This window comes from Emydura macquarii, unplaced genomic scaffold (assembly GCF_026122565.2).
Source record: "Emydura macquarii macquarii isolate MOO-44397 ecotype Brisbane River unplaced genomic scaffold, CSIRO-AGI_Emac_v2 contig_587, whole genome shotgun sequence".
NCBI lineage: Eukaryota > Metazoa > Chordata > Testudines > Chelidae > Emydura > Emydura macquarii.
In genome coordinates this window covers 4,534,365-4,548,557 of record NW_027130724.1, presented here as the reverse complement: position 1 = coordinate 4,548,557, position 14,193 = coordinate 4,534,365, and the positions used below count along the sequence as shown (strand labels likewise).

The 14,193-nt window shown below is 39.7% G+C and overlaps 1 protein-coding gene across 4 annotated transcripts in view; it reads left to right on the top strand.

Moving 5' to 3' along the window:
- CHID1 (chitinase domain containing 1) overlaps positions 1-14,193 on the top strand; it is a 216,968-nt gene that overhangs the window by 34,723 nt on the left and 168,052 nt on the right. The window lies entirely within an intron of this gene.

Here is a 14,193-nt window from a genome sequence, read left to right as displayed (position 1 = left end):
ATAAATTCAACAGCTTGCTCAAAACTAAGTGAGGCTTGCAGGAGCAGGAACTTTCTTTAGTATAATGCCTGTGATCACATGGTTTTGCACATCAGTCTGTGTATATTCCTAGCCAGTAACCTCATCCATATGTCTTTTTTTTCAAAATAGCTTGGATTAAGGCCTCATTAAGGTCCAAAATTATCAGGGCAGAGCTGCCTGGAAAAACAAAGCAGACACATTTGTGAAACGTTGTGACCCATGACCGACAATTGAATAGTGTATGAGAGTCTTCTAAGGCTTCTGGCACATTTTCAGAATGTAGTAAATGGTGTTTAAGGGACGGGGCTAGTGGGAGGTGTGAAATCTATGGTAACTGAGCTTTATTTTGGTTTGACTTAGTATTTCACGTGCATGTGAAATGCATCTAGTACCTAGCAACAGAAACAGCATGGTCTTGCTATATATACACTCAGGCAAAGTAAGGAGCTGGCTTTCGTGGCACTTATAGCTGTGAGACAGAACGTTGACTTGAAAAGAACACACAATATGAGTTCACCAGTTTTACAAGAACTTCTGACTCAGCTGTAGTAAAAAATTTTGTCTGTTTTTATCTCTCAATAAAGATTATAGGGAAGTTCTTTACTTCCTCATATGTTACTCATTCAAAAGTAGAAGCCATCGTGGTAAACCAGAATGTAAATTTCCACACATTTCGAAGGATATTGGGCCCCTTCTTATTTTCATATCACTAGAAAATGAACCTCATACTCTTTTAAACTACTGTCCACAAAAGCTATAACCTCCAAGTACATCATTATCACACACACAGAGCTTACTGGGGAGCATTGTGCCAGCCACAGTGACCACAGTTGATGGCATTGTGCCATGCATTGTGTAGTGAAGTTCTTCGCTCTGTCTGAATCCTTCTGAATCTCTGGAGCAGCGTCAGGGTGTGCACCTCTTTGCATGGCAATGAAGAGTTTGAGAGCATGATGTGCTGGGGTGTTTTTGTCCATCTGGTGACTTGGCCAAAAAGCATGCAATGCCACTTTTGACTATAGCGAATGACAGGAGGTCAGATCTCTGCGAGACTGACATTTTGCACAAAGTCAAACCACCTTATGCTCAGGATTTGGCACTGACCACACATATGAAATGCCACTAGCTGTTCCAAGTCAGCTTGTACTGATTTTACCTGTCCTTATGGGCAGCCAATATAACAGCAATATGTATGTATTTCATATGATTAACTTTGATTGCTAGGTATTTTCAATTTCAGATATACTTAGTCGCTAGTTTATCTGAGTGTGAATGCCTAAAACTGATGAAAATTTGGGTACTAGATGGTTTTTGGCATTGGTAATGAGGTTGAGCCTTTATACCACAGGGTCACCAGTTCAAATTGAGACCTGATCCCTTATATACACTCAAATTCCACTGACGTACTGCTACCAACATAACTATTTTGGCAGAGTGCATTCACATTTGACTGCCTCTGCTGGTGCAGTGTATCCTCACAGCATCAGGTTGTGTTGGCAAACTGTTTGTCACTGTGGATAGACACCAGTCACTCCCATGTCTGGTGCACTATCTTGTGAGAAGATTTTTGCTGAGTACTGTGAGGCTACTGCCACTGATACCATCACTTCTCTAGGGAATTTCAGGAACTTGGGGACAAAATCCTATAAATCCCTCTGTTCCATCCTATAATCTACTGTGTTTTGCACTGTTTTTCCATCTCACTGCTAAAAACATGGATGCCTCACAAATCACTGGAGGAGCTGACTAGCTGCTGCAGATATTCACTGACCAGCTGTGGATAGCAGAGCAGTGATTTGAGACTGTACAAAGAGCACTGAGTGGTGGGATCAGAGTGAGTGGGTGAACCAGCAGCGACTCCAGGATTTTCAGATGAGGAAGACCACATACACTGGAGTTGTGTAACAAGGTCAGCAGCTCCAGGATAAGATTTGCTCTGATGGTGAAGAAATGGGTGGCGAGCCCTGGAGAGCGCCATCTGGAAGCTTGCAAACCTACATTGCTATCAGTCTGTGGTCAGTCAGTTTGTTGTTGATGGCAGTCATCATCCAGGTGTGCAAGGCAATTAAACAAGGATTGTCACTCGGGGCAATGTGTAGAAAATAATAGATGGATTTAATGAAATCCTAACTGTGGTGTGGCAATAGATGGGCTACATAACCCCACTCTGAGCAAATCTAGGATGGCTGTGGAATGTGCTTTTGGAAGATTGAAGGGAAAGTGTAGATGTCTCTTGACAAGGCTAGTTTTAGGCAAGGAAAATATTCCTGTTGCTGTGTGCTGTGAATTACATAATATCTTGTGGTCAAGGGAGAGAACACTATTGCTGGAGTGGAAAGGTGATGTGGACAGGCTGTCTGCCCCTTTGAGTAGCCTGAGGTAAAGCTAATTACTAATGCCACTGCAAGTTCTGTGCTGGTAAGGGAAGTTTTAAGAGCACAACTTGCAATAACCAGATAGTAATTAGTAGAGATGGTTTATCAATTGTTTTTGGGGGGGCAGAGCGGCAGGGGGAAGGGAGGCTATTGCTTTTGAGGGATCCACATCTCCATATTGTAAGACAAAGAAAATAAATCCGGGATTTCACAAAATAGAACTTTATTAGGTACCACTTACAATAAAATAAGTGCAAGGCATTGTCCACACTCAACTACATTACACGTTGCAGTTGGTGTACCTTAAGCAGTTCTTGTTGTTGTCCACTGGGGCTGAATGAAAAGAATAATGCTGCTGGGAGGACTGGAGTCTTGAGGGAAGGGGTATTTGGACTTAGCTAGGAGGAATGGTTCTCCTTGCTGTGTAGTAGCTGCTGTGGGTCTTCGGGTGCTTTGATCCATAATGCACTCTATCAGCTGAATCTGTTTCAACAGCTGCAATGTGTCTTGGTATACCTCTCAGTCTTTCTCTATTCCCTCCAGCATATGCTCCCTCCTCTCACCAATCTCACTTGCTCCAGACTCTGCACTTTGTACCAATTTGGAGAACATGTCTTCCCTGTCAGTTTCCTTTTCCTTCTTATCATGCTGAGGCAGTCAGCTGGTGTAAAAGAGACATAATTTAAGGATACTGCAGCTGAGGTCTCTGATAAACAGAGAGCCATTGTTAGGTGTGAGGTGGTGAAGTGGGACAGAAGATGAGTACTAAAGCTCCTCACTTCCTCCGTTGAGCTGCTTAAAAGAATAAACAGATTCACAATCAGTACTCTTGTATTAATAACAGTACACTTTCAGATGTAGTAAAGATTGCTAAACTTACTACAGGCAGTCATGATCATGATCCATGAGAATGTATTAATCATGAGGATGTCAAAGGGGTAGAGAACGGAACTGCTCTAGAATGCTGGATGTCTCCTGGGGTCATATTCTGCTGGGCTCTTTTCAGTAATGATCCCCAATGAGGTCCTTACAGAATGGTGTGGTGAGATGTCCTACTGTGGTGGGAGAAACAAAGGCAGCTCTGACTAAAAATGTCCTTGCAAAAGTTAAATGCTACTTGCTGGAAAAATTTAGTGATGTGCCAGCCGACTGGAAAGTTGCATATGGGAAGATAAGCCAGCTTCCCCACCAGCAGCTCAAGTCCCCTATGACTGCTGGTTAGTGATGTTAGCCTGTCCATGCCAAAACCTGAGTGGGTCACAAATTATCACCTTCTTTTTTAATGTAACCCCAATATGGAATTTGGGACTTGAATAGCTGCGTGAAATCTGTTTACAATGCATGGTCTGTAACTGCACGTATTTGGGAGTGCTTAGTAACTGCTTTCATTGACGGTTCTGTAAATTGTATGTATGCTTTTTCTTTGAAATCAGTAGAAGTGTTCTGTTTCCATTAAATGTGGCTTTCTGTGGGTTGTAAGCAAGCTTTTTCTATAAAAGTATGTATTTGGTAATGCTTTTTGGCTGGTTTTCAATCTTTTTGACTATTGCATAGTACAGCCATTCCATACTTTTAAAATAAGGCAGCTAGTTTGAGAGAGACTTCATTTGGCCCCATCTACAATTGATCACCATTTTGATGGTGGAGGTTTGATAAAATGTTTCGAGGGCCCTAGAAAAAATAAACAAAATGACCTGCACTAATGGGAAGTTCTATTAAATTGCACCTACCAGAGTCCCCTTCCTGACTGATTTGGCTCTGTGAAGAGCTCTTGGGTGTTGATTAGCCCATGACCAACTGTATCCCCATTCTGAGTGATCTCCTGGGTTGCCAGTTGCAGAGGGTCTTCCTCTGGAGTCTTTGAGGTATCCAAGGTCTCCATCAGAGCAGTGGTGAGATCCCAGCTCAGTATGGCATCAAGATGGTCATAATAGGGGCAGGTCTTGGAGGCAACTGAACTTGAGGCTGTGCTCCTTTGACTATGGGTAAGCCTGCTACAGCTCCTTCCCCTTTTCCTAGCACTGGCCCTCATCCCCGCTGTACCCATGATCTCCATGGATTTTACAGTGTCAGTGTACCCATCTTTATTCCTGTGAAAATTCTGCAGCTGTTTGCTACATACCTTCCTCCCCTTGCAACCTGAAGAAATATAGGACCTCTTTCCTATACATTCCTGGGCCATACCACAGCAGGGTGAGCTGGAGTCATGCTTGTAGAAGTGGCAGAAAAGAGGCATTTCCAGTGTTGGGGATTTTAAATAGGAGGAAGACTTCCAGTTACCATGACCCCTGGGTAGCAGAGTTCAAAAGTTCAACCAAAGCAGTCATTGCTTGTTGCTAGAGGACTGCTTACATCAGCCCAGATACTTCTGCCTCTATGTAGGCATAGTGCCTGTAGAACTATATAGAGCTATATAGAGATTGAGGGTTTATATCACTCACAGAACTGGTTTAACTGTGGTGTCAAAAGTGGTTAAGGTTTTTTTTGGCAGGACTCAACTTTGAGTATGGAAGCATACAAGGCAGTGATGTGACAGGAGCAAGGTTTTTCTGGTAAAACTTTCTAGTGGAGATCAGGCCCCAGTAACTGAACATCACTTCTGGCAGTGGCTGCATGAAATGAAGTGGTCTTAACATAATTTCTAGTGAGACAAATTTACACTTATAAAAAGCACACATGCTGTGCTTGTTTTGGATAGCTGTTAGTGCTAATTTGTCAAACCACACCACAGTAAATGTAAAACCTCTTCAAGAACACATGCTAAGAAGATAGGTCCTGGCGATTCTATTTCTGATTCTGCCATATACTTCCTTTATTTGATTAGGCAAGTCACTGCATATTTGCACATGTAAAATGGGAATAGTATGTCCTTACCTCAGAGGGGTGTTGAAACATAATGTTAAAAATGTTTTGAGCTCCAGCAGTTCTGGTTAAATGAAGAGCAACATCAGAAAACTAGCTCTTCACTTTTGTCTGCAGCTTCCTTCTGTTCTTTCATACAGAGAAGTAGTTCACTGCTGTTCCTGTAAACTGAATTTCATTTCATTAGGTAGCTCATTTTTAAAAGCAGTTTTCTCCTATGGCTAATTGTAGAAGACTGTTACAGATTAAGCATTCTCATTTGCTCTAACATTTTGTAGCATTTTTTTCTGCAATGGATTATCAGTCATTTCTTTTCAAAAATACTTTTCATTAAGCTAATGAATACTTTTGAAGATCTTAAATAATTGCTGCCAACTATGGATATAGTAAAATACATTCCATTCAGTCCTTAGTGTAGTAAATAGAGGGTAGAGAATCATTAAAGCAATAAGATTCCTGTTCTTTTTTAGTAGTTGTTATCTGAATGGGGTCCAATCCCACTCTGTGGATGGACACACCACCAGTGTGTTATAATTGGATCCATCCACTGAATCCCATATTTTTTAAGCCCCTGTCTATGGGTAGTGACTGATCATTGTTCCTTGTTCTGGATATCTCTGTGGCACACTCCCACAGCACACCTTGTGTCTGACATCCTTCTTGGAGAGTCCAGCTGCCTAGATCCCAGAATCAATATTATGGTCTATTGTATTGATTTAGATGGAATTATATGGGCCAAAGATGTTAACATAACTCAATCATTGTCCAACATTAAATAGTGTTAAACAAGGTTCATGGTTTGCTATACAGAGACTTCAGTCTGCTTAGTACCAGGGTGAATATACCACTAAAAATCCTTTTAATCTTTTATTAAAGATACAGAAAAGAAGGAAAAATGGAAGTATTCAAAATGTAAAGTATTAAGTAAGGCTTTCATTTTCACAACATTTCTTATTCTCTTTCCCTGGAGAGAGTTTTAGAATGGGAAAAAAATCCTTGTCTGACAGTCTCTTAGGTGGTATCAAAGATGGTAATAACTGGCTCTCTGGGAAAAAGAGAAATTGATTGAGATGAGCTGGAGCTGTTGCTGTTGCTGCTGCTAAAGTCCAATCACATTTCATCCCAGGTGGTGGTTGAGATTCAGTTGTGGCTGGTAGGGGTGGCAATGTTATCTGGATCCCTGTCTCTTTAGTTTGGTCTGGTCCAGACATCTCTCAGTATCAGGGTGATGAAGTCCCAGGGTCCCTGGAAATGGTGGAAGTGGCAGCCATGCGAAGTTCACTTCAGTAGCCTCTGTTCTTCCATCTCCTCTCCTCCCCCACATTCTCAAAGTCTCTTTCTTTAAGGACCCACAAAACGAATGGAGGGTAGAATAGCCTATCCTCTCATTATTTTGTTCACTGGTAAGCCCTTTTTTTCTAACACACCAATTTTGGGTCATTGATCACCAGCCTCACATTTTCTTGTTTATTAGGCATGATCGTAACACAGTCCTTGAGTTATATCAGTAGGCCTTTTTGTTTAGACTAATTTAATTTGTCTCCTTTTTGTACCTTTTTCTATCAACATTTGTTGTTATAGGTGATTGTGACATCATGCTATAGGTGATTGTGACACCTTTTAACAGTTGATCTTACTATTAGGGTAAACTTGTCATCCCAATTATCACAACAGATCCTCCTGAGTCCCCCGGTGGTTTAGACACCATCTCCCCACCCCCAGGGTTCACCTAGCTGTGAGAGCTTTGGTTTGCTAGTTACACCATTCAGAGATAAAGTGGCTGTAAAACAAGGACACACAGGCTTAGCAAAGGAATGTCTTGTCCACAAGCTCTTTACTCCTCAAGTTCAATAGAGTTGCAGATATTTGGTAAACAAACACCTGAACTTGATTCCCCTCAGTCAGACCTCTCTTCTCTGTGTGTCCTGGGTTTGGCCTAAGTCCTTAGGCAAGGCAGCCCTTCCAGCCTTCTCGAGTTGGCTTTCTTATTTTTGGTGGTGGAATGGCCTCCGTTTCTTAGAGAAGCACCCAGTTTTTAAAACTGCCTCAGTCCCCTATTTCCACATGTGCTGTAAGATAGGGGAAAGTCTGATTCCAGCCTTTCCCCACCTTTCTTTCTCAAAGTCAATGACCCTACTGGTAGAAGAACCATTGTTCCTGTAGGGAAGAATTGTTCAATGTTGATGGCCTTTAATTCCTCTATCAAAGTGTGAGACATAGTTTGTGCTCTAGGTGGCAAGTCTCTGCTACAGAAAAGATGCTCCAATTTACAATGGCGGTTAAATACAAAATGGCATTCACAAAATGGAATTCCTGGTTTGACATGGACATATTCCCCAAACTGTCACAGTTCTATTCATACACATACATACTTATCAAAGGTCTTTGAAACAATACCTTGTGGGCCTCTGGTACTTAAAGCTGATCCGCTGAGGTCCTATACAGTGTTATGAAAATAAGAGTTGCTGTACCAGACCAATGGTCCCCCTGGCCCTAGTGTCTGATCCAGCGGTGGTCAGGACCATTTGCTTCAGATAAGAGCAAGAAACCTCTTCATAGACAATTAGGGAATAATCTACCCATAGGAAGTTAATTATATCTTTCTCCAGCTAGTGGTGGCTTATGACCAGAAGAATTAGGGTTCCTATCTCTTTTATAAGATAAAATATATATTGTGGCTGTACGTATAAAATGTCTGTGTAACAGGATGGCTTGCCTATGGGCTGGAGAGCCTGGAACTAAGCCAGCCCTGATTACAAGATGAGTTCCACCTGAGATGAATCAGGTGATTCTAATGTAAAAGGTAGCAGGAAGCTGCAGGGAGGGGCATGGTTGAGAGAGTAGCTGAAATAACGAGAAGCTGGAAGCCCATCAGGAAGCTCAGGAAGCTCTTAGGAGCTGGGACTGGTGGAAGGAGCCTCTCCAAGGAGCAAGTTTGATTCCTGCAGAGCCATAGCCATAGCCATATAAAGCCTGTGAGTACGAGTTAAAGAAGGGAAGATGAACTGAAAAACTGTTTTGAATTTTTTAGTTCGGTTTTTGTGACACTGTTGCCAGCCCAAGGAGAACTGGTGGAATGAATGGACTGAGCTTAGAAGGTCACTGTAGACTGCATGAGTTCTTAGAAGGGACTGGATGAAGGGAAGTAGAGGTGGGACAGCCAGAGAGGCAACCTTAGCCACAAGGGGGTGCTTGACAGACTGTAAAAAGCCATCATACCATTAAGCACCTTTTGAATCCTGTAATGTTCTTTGCCTCAGTGATGCCTTGTGCAGTGAGTTGTTCCTTAAGTTAATTGTGCGTTGTGTAAAGTCTTTCCTTTTTTCATTTGAAATGTAACCTTTTTAATTTGATTGGCTGGTACTAAGTAGCAATATTAAAGGATCTCAAGAGATGATTAAAAGCTTCTATACACAGATCAGGTACGTACTTTAGTTTTACTGAAGCTTCTCAAACTGACCTCTTTTCTGTTGAAAAAAACTGCCTGTTTTGACTTGGTATAGTTTCTACAGCTCACACAGGCACGTGAATCTGTTGTCTTATTTTTCTTAGACTGATAAAGTTGGATTTGCAGGATACAATATACATTAATTCTAGAAAGGCCTTTTGATACCACGATAGCTTTGTCCTTTGAACATGAGAGCCAAATATTTAATAACTTGTTTATTTCTTCTCTAACTGTGTGTGTCCTTAAGTACTGAATGCAAAAGAGTCTCACTTCTCAAGCAGCTGAAAAATAACTACTAGTTGGTGTCCTCCAATATCTTAAGACTTGCTATAGAACATCTAGAATAACAGCACACTGTGTTAAAAATGCAAGGGCAGGTTTGTCGTCCATTGTCATAAATATTTAAACTGTTTAAAGATGCATTTTGTAGTTAAAAGAAATAATTTATCCTTTTTTAAAAATTATCCATGGGAGTAAAACAAAGAAGCCATGAAGATATATCAGAAATCCCAGTATGCGTAGATTATTTTATTAGCAAAGAAATAGCAAGTGGGATTCCCTTCACTACAGATTTCACCATGTGAAACTACTTGCTAGACAAATGATATGTCTTGGTACTTTGTAGAGGGGAATACGCGTATCTCCACTTATAGACATCATAGCAAAGTAGCATATTCATTGAGGTAACATGGCAAATATGTAAAGTGGGTAAGGGTTTGTTTTGCTGTATAAGGCACCTGGGTTCTATTTCTGGCTTTGTCAGAAGTGACTGAGGATTTGTCTTTTAGACAGCAAAGCTAGCTAGAATGTTGGAGATAGGGCTTCCTGGAGTCTATTCCTGGATCTGAGAGAAGAGAGCCATCTGGTGGCTGAAGCAGTGGATACTGACAGGATAGCTATGGGTTTGCTGGTCCAAAAACAATGTGGCTAAATGAATGGGACTTAAGTCTGACATTCTACAGCTGGGAATAGAGCCCAGTGCTTTACCTGAAGTAATCTCATGCAACCTTTTTAATCCATAAAATATCCACAATAGCTACCTATCTTAGAGGGCAGGTCTACGTTGCTGCGGTGGCAGGCATTGATTGAGCAGGTCTGTGTAGAGCACTCTCCCATCGACTGAAAGGTGAAAGGTAGTGTCGATAGGAGATGCTCTCCCATTGATGTAGTGTTGCGAAGACGCTTTGCTGCATAGATGTAAGTACCTCAGCGTGAGATATGCTAGTTATGTTATGCAATTAGCATATGTCATGTCGACCCAGCATGGCAGTGTAGACCAGGCCTATGAGGCCTTAATCAGTAATGCTGAAAAATTGTTCAGTTAATTGCTTGACCACACTCTGGTTAATTAAGAAATATATTCAAAAAACCCAGTAACCAACATCAATTAGGTTATTGCTCAAAGTTGTTAATAGTATAGTACAGGAAGACATGCACAGTACAATACCTGTTTCCAGTAAGCAGTCTTGTGCAGTGTTGTTAAATTCACGTTACAAAAAAGCTGTGCTTTCAAAGTTACACTCCTAAAGCTATGCTTTTTGTATCCATCCTGTTTACAAATAAAAAGGTATTTTGTGTGTGCGTGTGTGCGTGTGTGCGTGTGTGTGTGTGTGTGTGTCATCTGAAACAAGATTTAACCAATTAGCTTTCTACCATGTTTTTCTGGCACCTCTTATCTCTTTGTTCTGAGATACCTCCTAAGTTTGTACAAGGTAGAACAATTATATGTCTTGTCCTTTTCCTTTGGGACATTCCAGTACTGGTCTGTGAGAGTAACTTTGTACCTGTTGCTATGGCAAAACACCCATGTGTCCTGATCCTGATAGTTTTTTCCTATTTACTTAAGCCAAAGCTTACTTCTGGTAATGCAGGTTGTTATGGGATGTTTGACATGGGTGAATAGAATTATGGAGATATATTCAGTTAGCTTAACATCCCAACACTTATAGTAATACTATGCCTAATATATATGGATTGGCTAACAGAAATAAAAGAAATGAAATACTTATATTTTCTGAAATATGCATGACGTTTCCAATGGTATGTAAAAAAATCTAAAAGGATTGCATCTCACTCTATATAATCTGACATTTTGTGCATGGACTCATTTTTCTCCCCTTCATTCCTCAGGAATTTATTCAGAAACCGTGGTTGCTTACAGAAACAGCCATTAAACTCAGATGCTGTTAGATCAGTGCTGTTACTTAAATAACTAATTTGTCTTCACAGTGCGTAGACATCTTGCTGCTGTATTCACTAAAAAAATAAATTTTAGTTAGGACAGTTTTGACTTCTTGCTGAAATGGAGTAGGCAACCTAAAATGCATTTGTACAGTTTTATAGCACAGGTCATGGAAATGCCCTAAAATGTACATAGAGTTGAAATATACTTTAAAGCATAAAGGATATGTTGGATAGAATGACTTCCATAGGCAGAATTCTTACTTCTATGTAATGGAAATTCTTGCAAATTTAGATTTACTGGATAAACTGGGCTTCTACTAAAAACTGCTTCTCATTGGCATATTAAATATCTCATGTTATCAAATTCATTGTGTCTTGAAAATCAATTTGGGTTCTAACCTTCTGTAAATGATGGAAAATGTGCTTTAGTGCATCTTATATACTTTATTTGTTGGAATCACTGTAGACTGTTAATCAAAAATACAGCAAAAGTCATAGAAATAAATACCATAAAAATCAAATAACATTTTAGAGTTCAGTAGCTGGTAAAAGACTGATAAGTAGACAAAAGATGTTTCTCAAATACTCCTCTCTTGAATTTGGGCCCCATGGGCTGAAACATTGTTCCTTTTGTGTTCTACCTTGATTAAATTTTAAAGGCAGAACATAGTTAAATGTAAATAGTTTATTTAGGGTTTTACAATTATACTCCTTTGGTATGCATTAAGATCAAAGCACTGTAGCAGCAAATGCTATCTTAAAAGAAACACTTAAGAGCTAAAAATACTGGATGATTTAGGAAAAATCAGTCAAGAAAATGCAAAGCATTGATTTAATAAAATATATATTACTATATGAGATCCAATGTATGATACAAAAAGGCATCAAATTTGATCCCCCGTTTAACCTCCTACATGAAGTTTCATGCAAATAACTCAAACTAGACAATGGTGGGATAGTAGCTGAAGCCTACTTTCATCGCTAAACCCTCTTTTGAAACTTCTGCTTTCAGTCTTCCTCACATACCCTAATAGCGTTGCCAGACTAACAGAGCTTGGTAAATATGTCTCTCCATTATGGTAAGTTGATAGCTTGTTTAGTCAAAGGTCTTGAATGAGATCCAAAGTGAAATATGAGAATAAAATAGATAGATGGAAATTTGGAATTGGAAACTTGGCCAGACATATTAAGTATGAAGCTTGAGCTTACACATAAGAGGCTATAATAACTCCCTAGGAATAATGGTTCCCAACAATAAAAAAAAGCACTTGGAAATCTGTCTTATGCATCTTGTGCCATGGTGTTCTACTCCCTTAAGGCCAGCATTTCTAGCAGTATGACTCAGGTGTTGACACAGAGGTGGCAAAGCTACTTATTAGGTTTTTAGTAAAAGGTGAAACTTTCTTTTATTTTACTTATTGCTCTCATGATAACTAGATAACTGTTAAAAAAGCGCAAACAGTTGTTGCCAGCAGTATGTGCAAAGTGAGCCCATGCCTGCCTGTTAAATCTTCACCCATACTTCTGCCTAAACTAGCCAGATCATATGTTGTGATCTAAGAAGCAAATGAGTTGTGCCATGATGCTCCTTTGGGATGATAGAATTGAGATCTCATGTAATATCTAAAGAGACATGCTGGGATGCTTGATTGCTGTGTTGACATGTATATGTCTGCCAGTGCAGATGGGCAGCAGGAGGCTTCCAGCATATCTTCCAACAAATTTTTTCACAATATTGCTAAATGTTGTTTCATTTTAGAAATGTATGCCTAGGTTGTAGGAATACAGTAGCTAAAGCAAAGGATTGGGAGCTAGGAATATCCTGGATTCTGATCCAATAGGATACTAAATCATGTGGAACCTTGGCCAGTTCATCATTTGTCCTAGTGCACCATTTACCCAAACTGTAAAACTGAGTGAAAAGCAAGACTGCTTTCAAAACCAAATACAGCATCTGAGCTGACCATTCCTGGGTTTAGTAAAAGGCCTGGCTGTGAACAGTGTGATTTTGTTTTTATGTTTTTTGGGGGAGAGGAGGCAGGTCTAACTAGACTTGTTTTTTATTAGTATAATTGTATGTTAGAAGTGTGATTATTTTACTGAAATAGCTATGCCTGTAAAAGTGCTAACACAGATGTAGGTACACCAATACAAAGATGACTTATGTTGGTATATTTATTCCCTTTCCTAGATGGAAATAGGTGTGCTTGCATGAGGCACCTTTCAGACCAATATAACTGCCCACACTAGGGTGACTGTCCCTCTTTAATAGTGGTCCAACTTTCCAGTGTAGGCAAGCAGAGAAGGATATGCAACAACTACAGATTGGAGATTCCAAATAAAGCATCATAGGTGTTTTTTGAAATGATGCATGCTCAGGAAATAGAATGAAAGGGATCAAGGAAGGAGACCTGAAAGATGGGAGGGGAGGTTGAGACAAAAAGGCTGGAGAAGAAGGTCAGATTTAAATTTTACCACCATAGTTCAGGAAAAATGTGTGTAACTGTAAATCAAAGGGATCCAGATAAATATTTTCTTGCTGATTGTGCCTCATAGTTTTAAGGATATCAGACTGAGTAAGTTGAACATGATTTATTTGTTTTTGTTCCTTATTTTTCCCGATACATGAATACAAAATGTGAGGTTTTGAATTTGAGCAATAATTCTTGTTTAGATTCAGATGGTTTGCAGATAATCTACGGACTAGACTATTGTATATTTTGTACATGTTTAGGTATCTCTCTTGTCCCCAATACCTCCCTTTTGCAATGAGAAAAACAGCTGATAGAGAGAATGAAGAGCTTTTACTTAGAGATAGGTAAGATGTTATCAAAACATTTTCAAGGACATCAGAAAAGGCAGATTATAGATGGCAGATGCAAAGAGGGATAAAAACATGGGGCTTCAAAGTGGTAGAGAAATATTTACTTGGATTCTGAAACACTTGAAAGTGTGAATTTATTCTGTGATTCCAGTTACCAAGATAGTAAATCAACCATGATACGAAAAACAATAGGAACTAAACTGGATTTTTGTGGTATTGAACAATAGAGGTCATGAAGTATGAATAGTTACCATTTTATTTTTAATTTTAATGCTTGAAAAAACTACGAAATAGCTAGCTTGGAAATAAACCTTCTAGCGAGCTTGAAAAATAGTTGCCCAGCTCTGCAACTTAAACATGTTATAAACATAGTACTCTTGCCTTTTATTCCTTTAAAAATGCTTTAAATGGGAAGTTGACAAGGTTACGATGAAACTTACTTTTTTTTTCTTTTCGCCCACTTTTAGCTTATTGTTTTT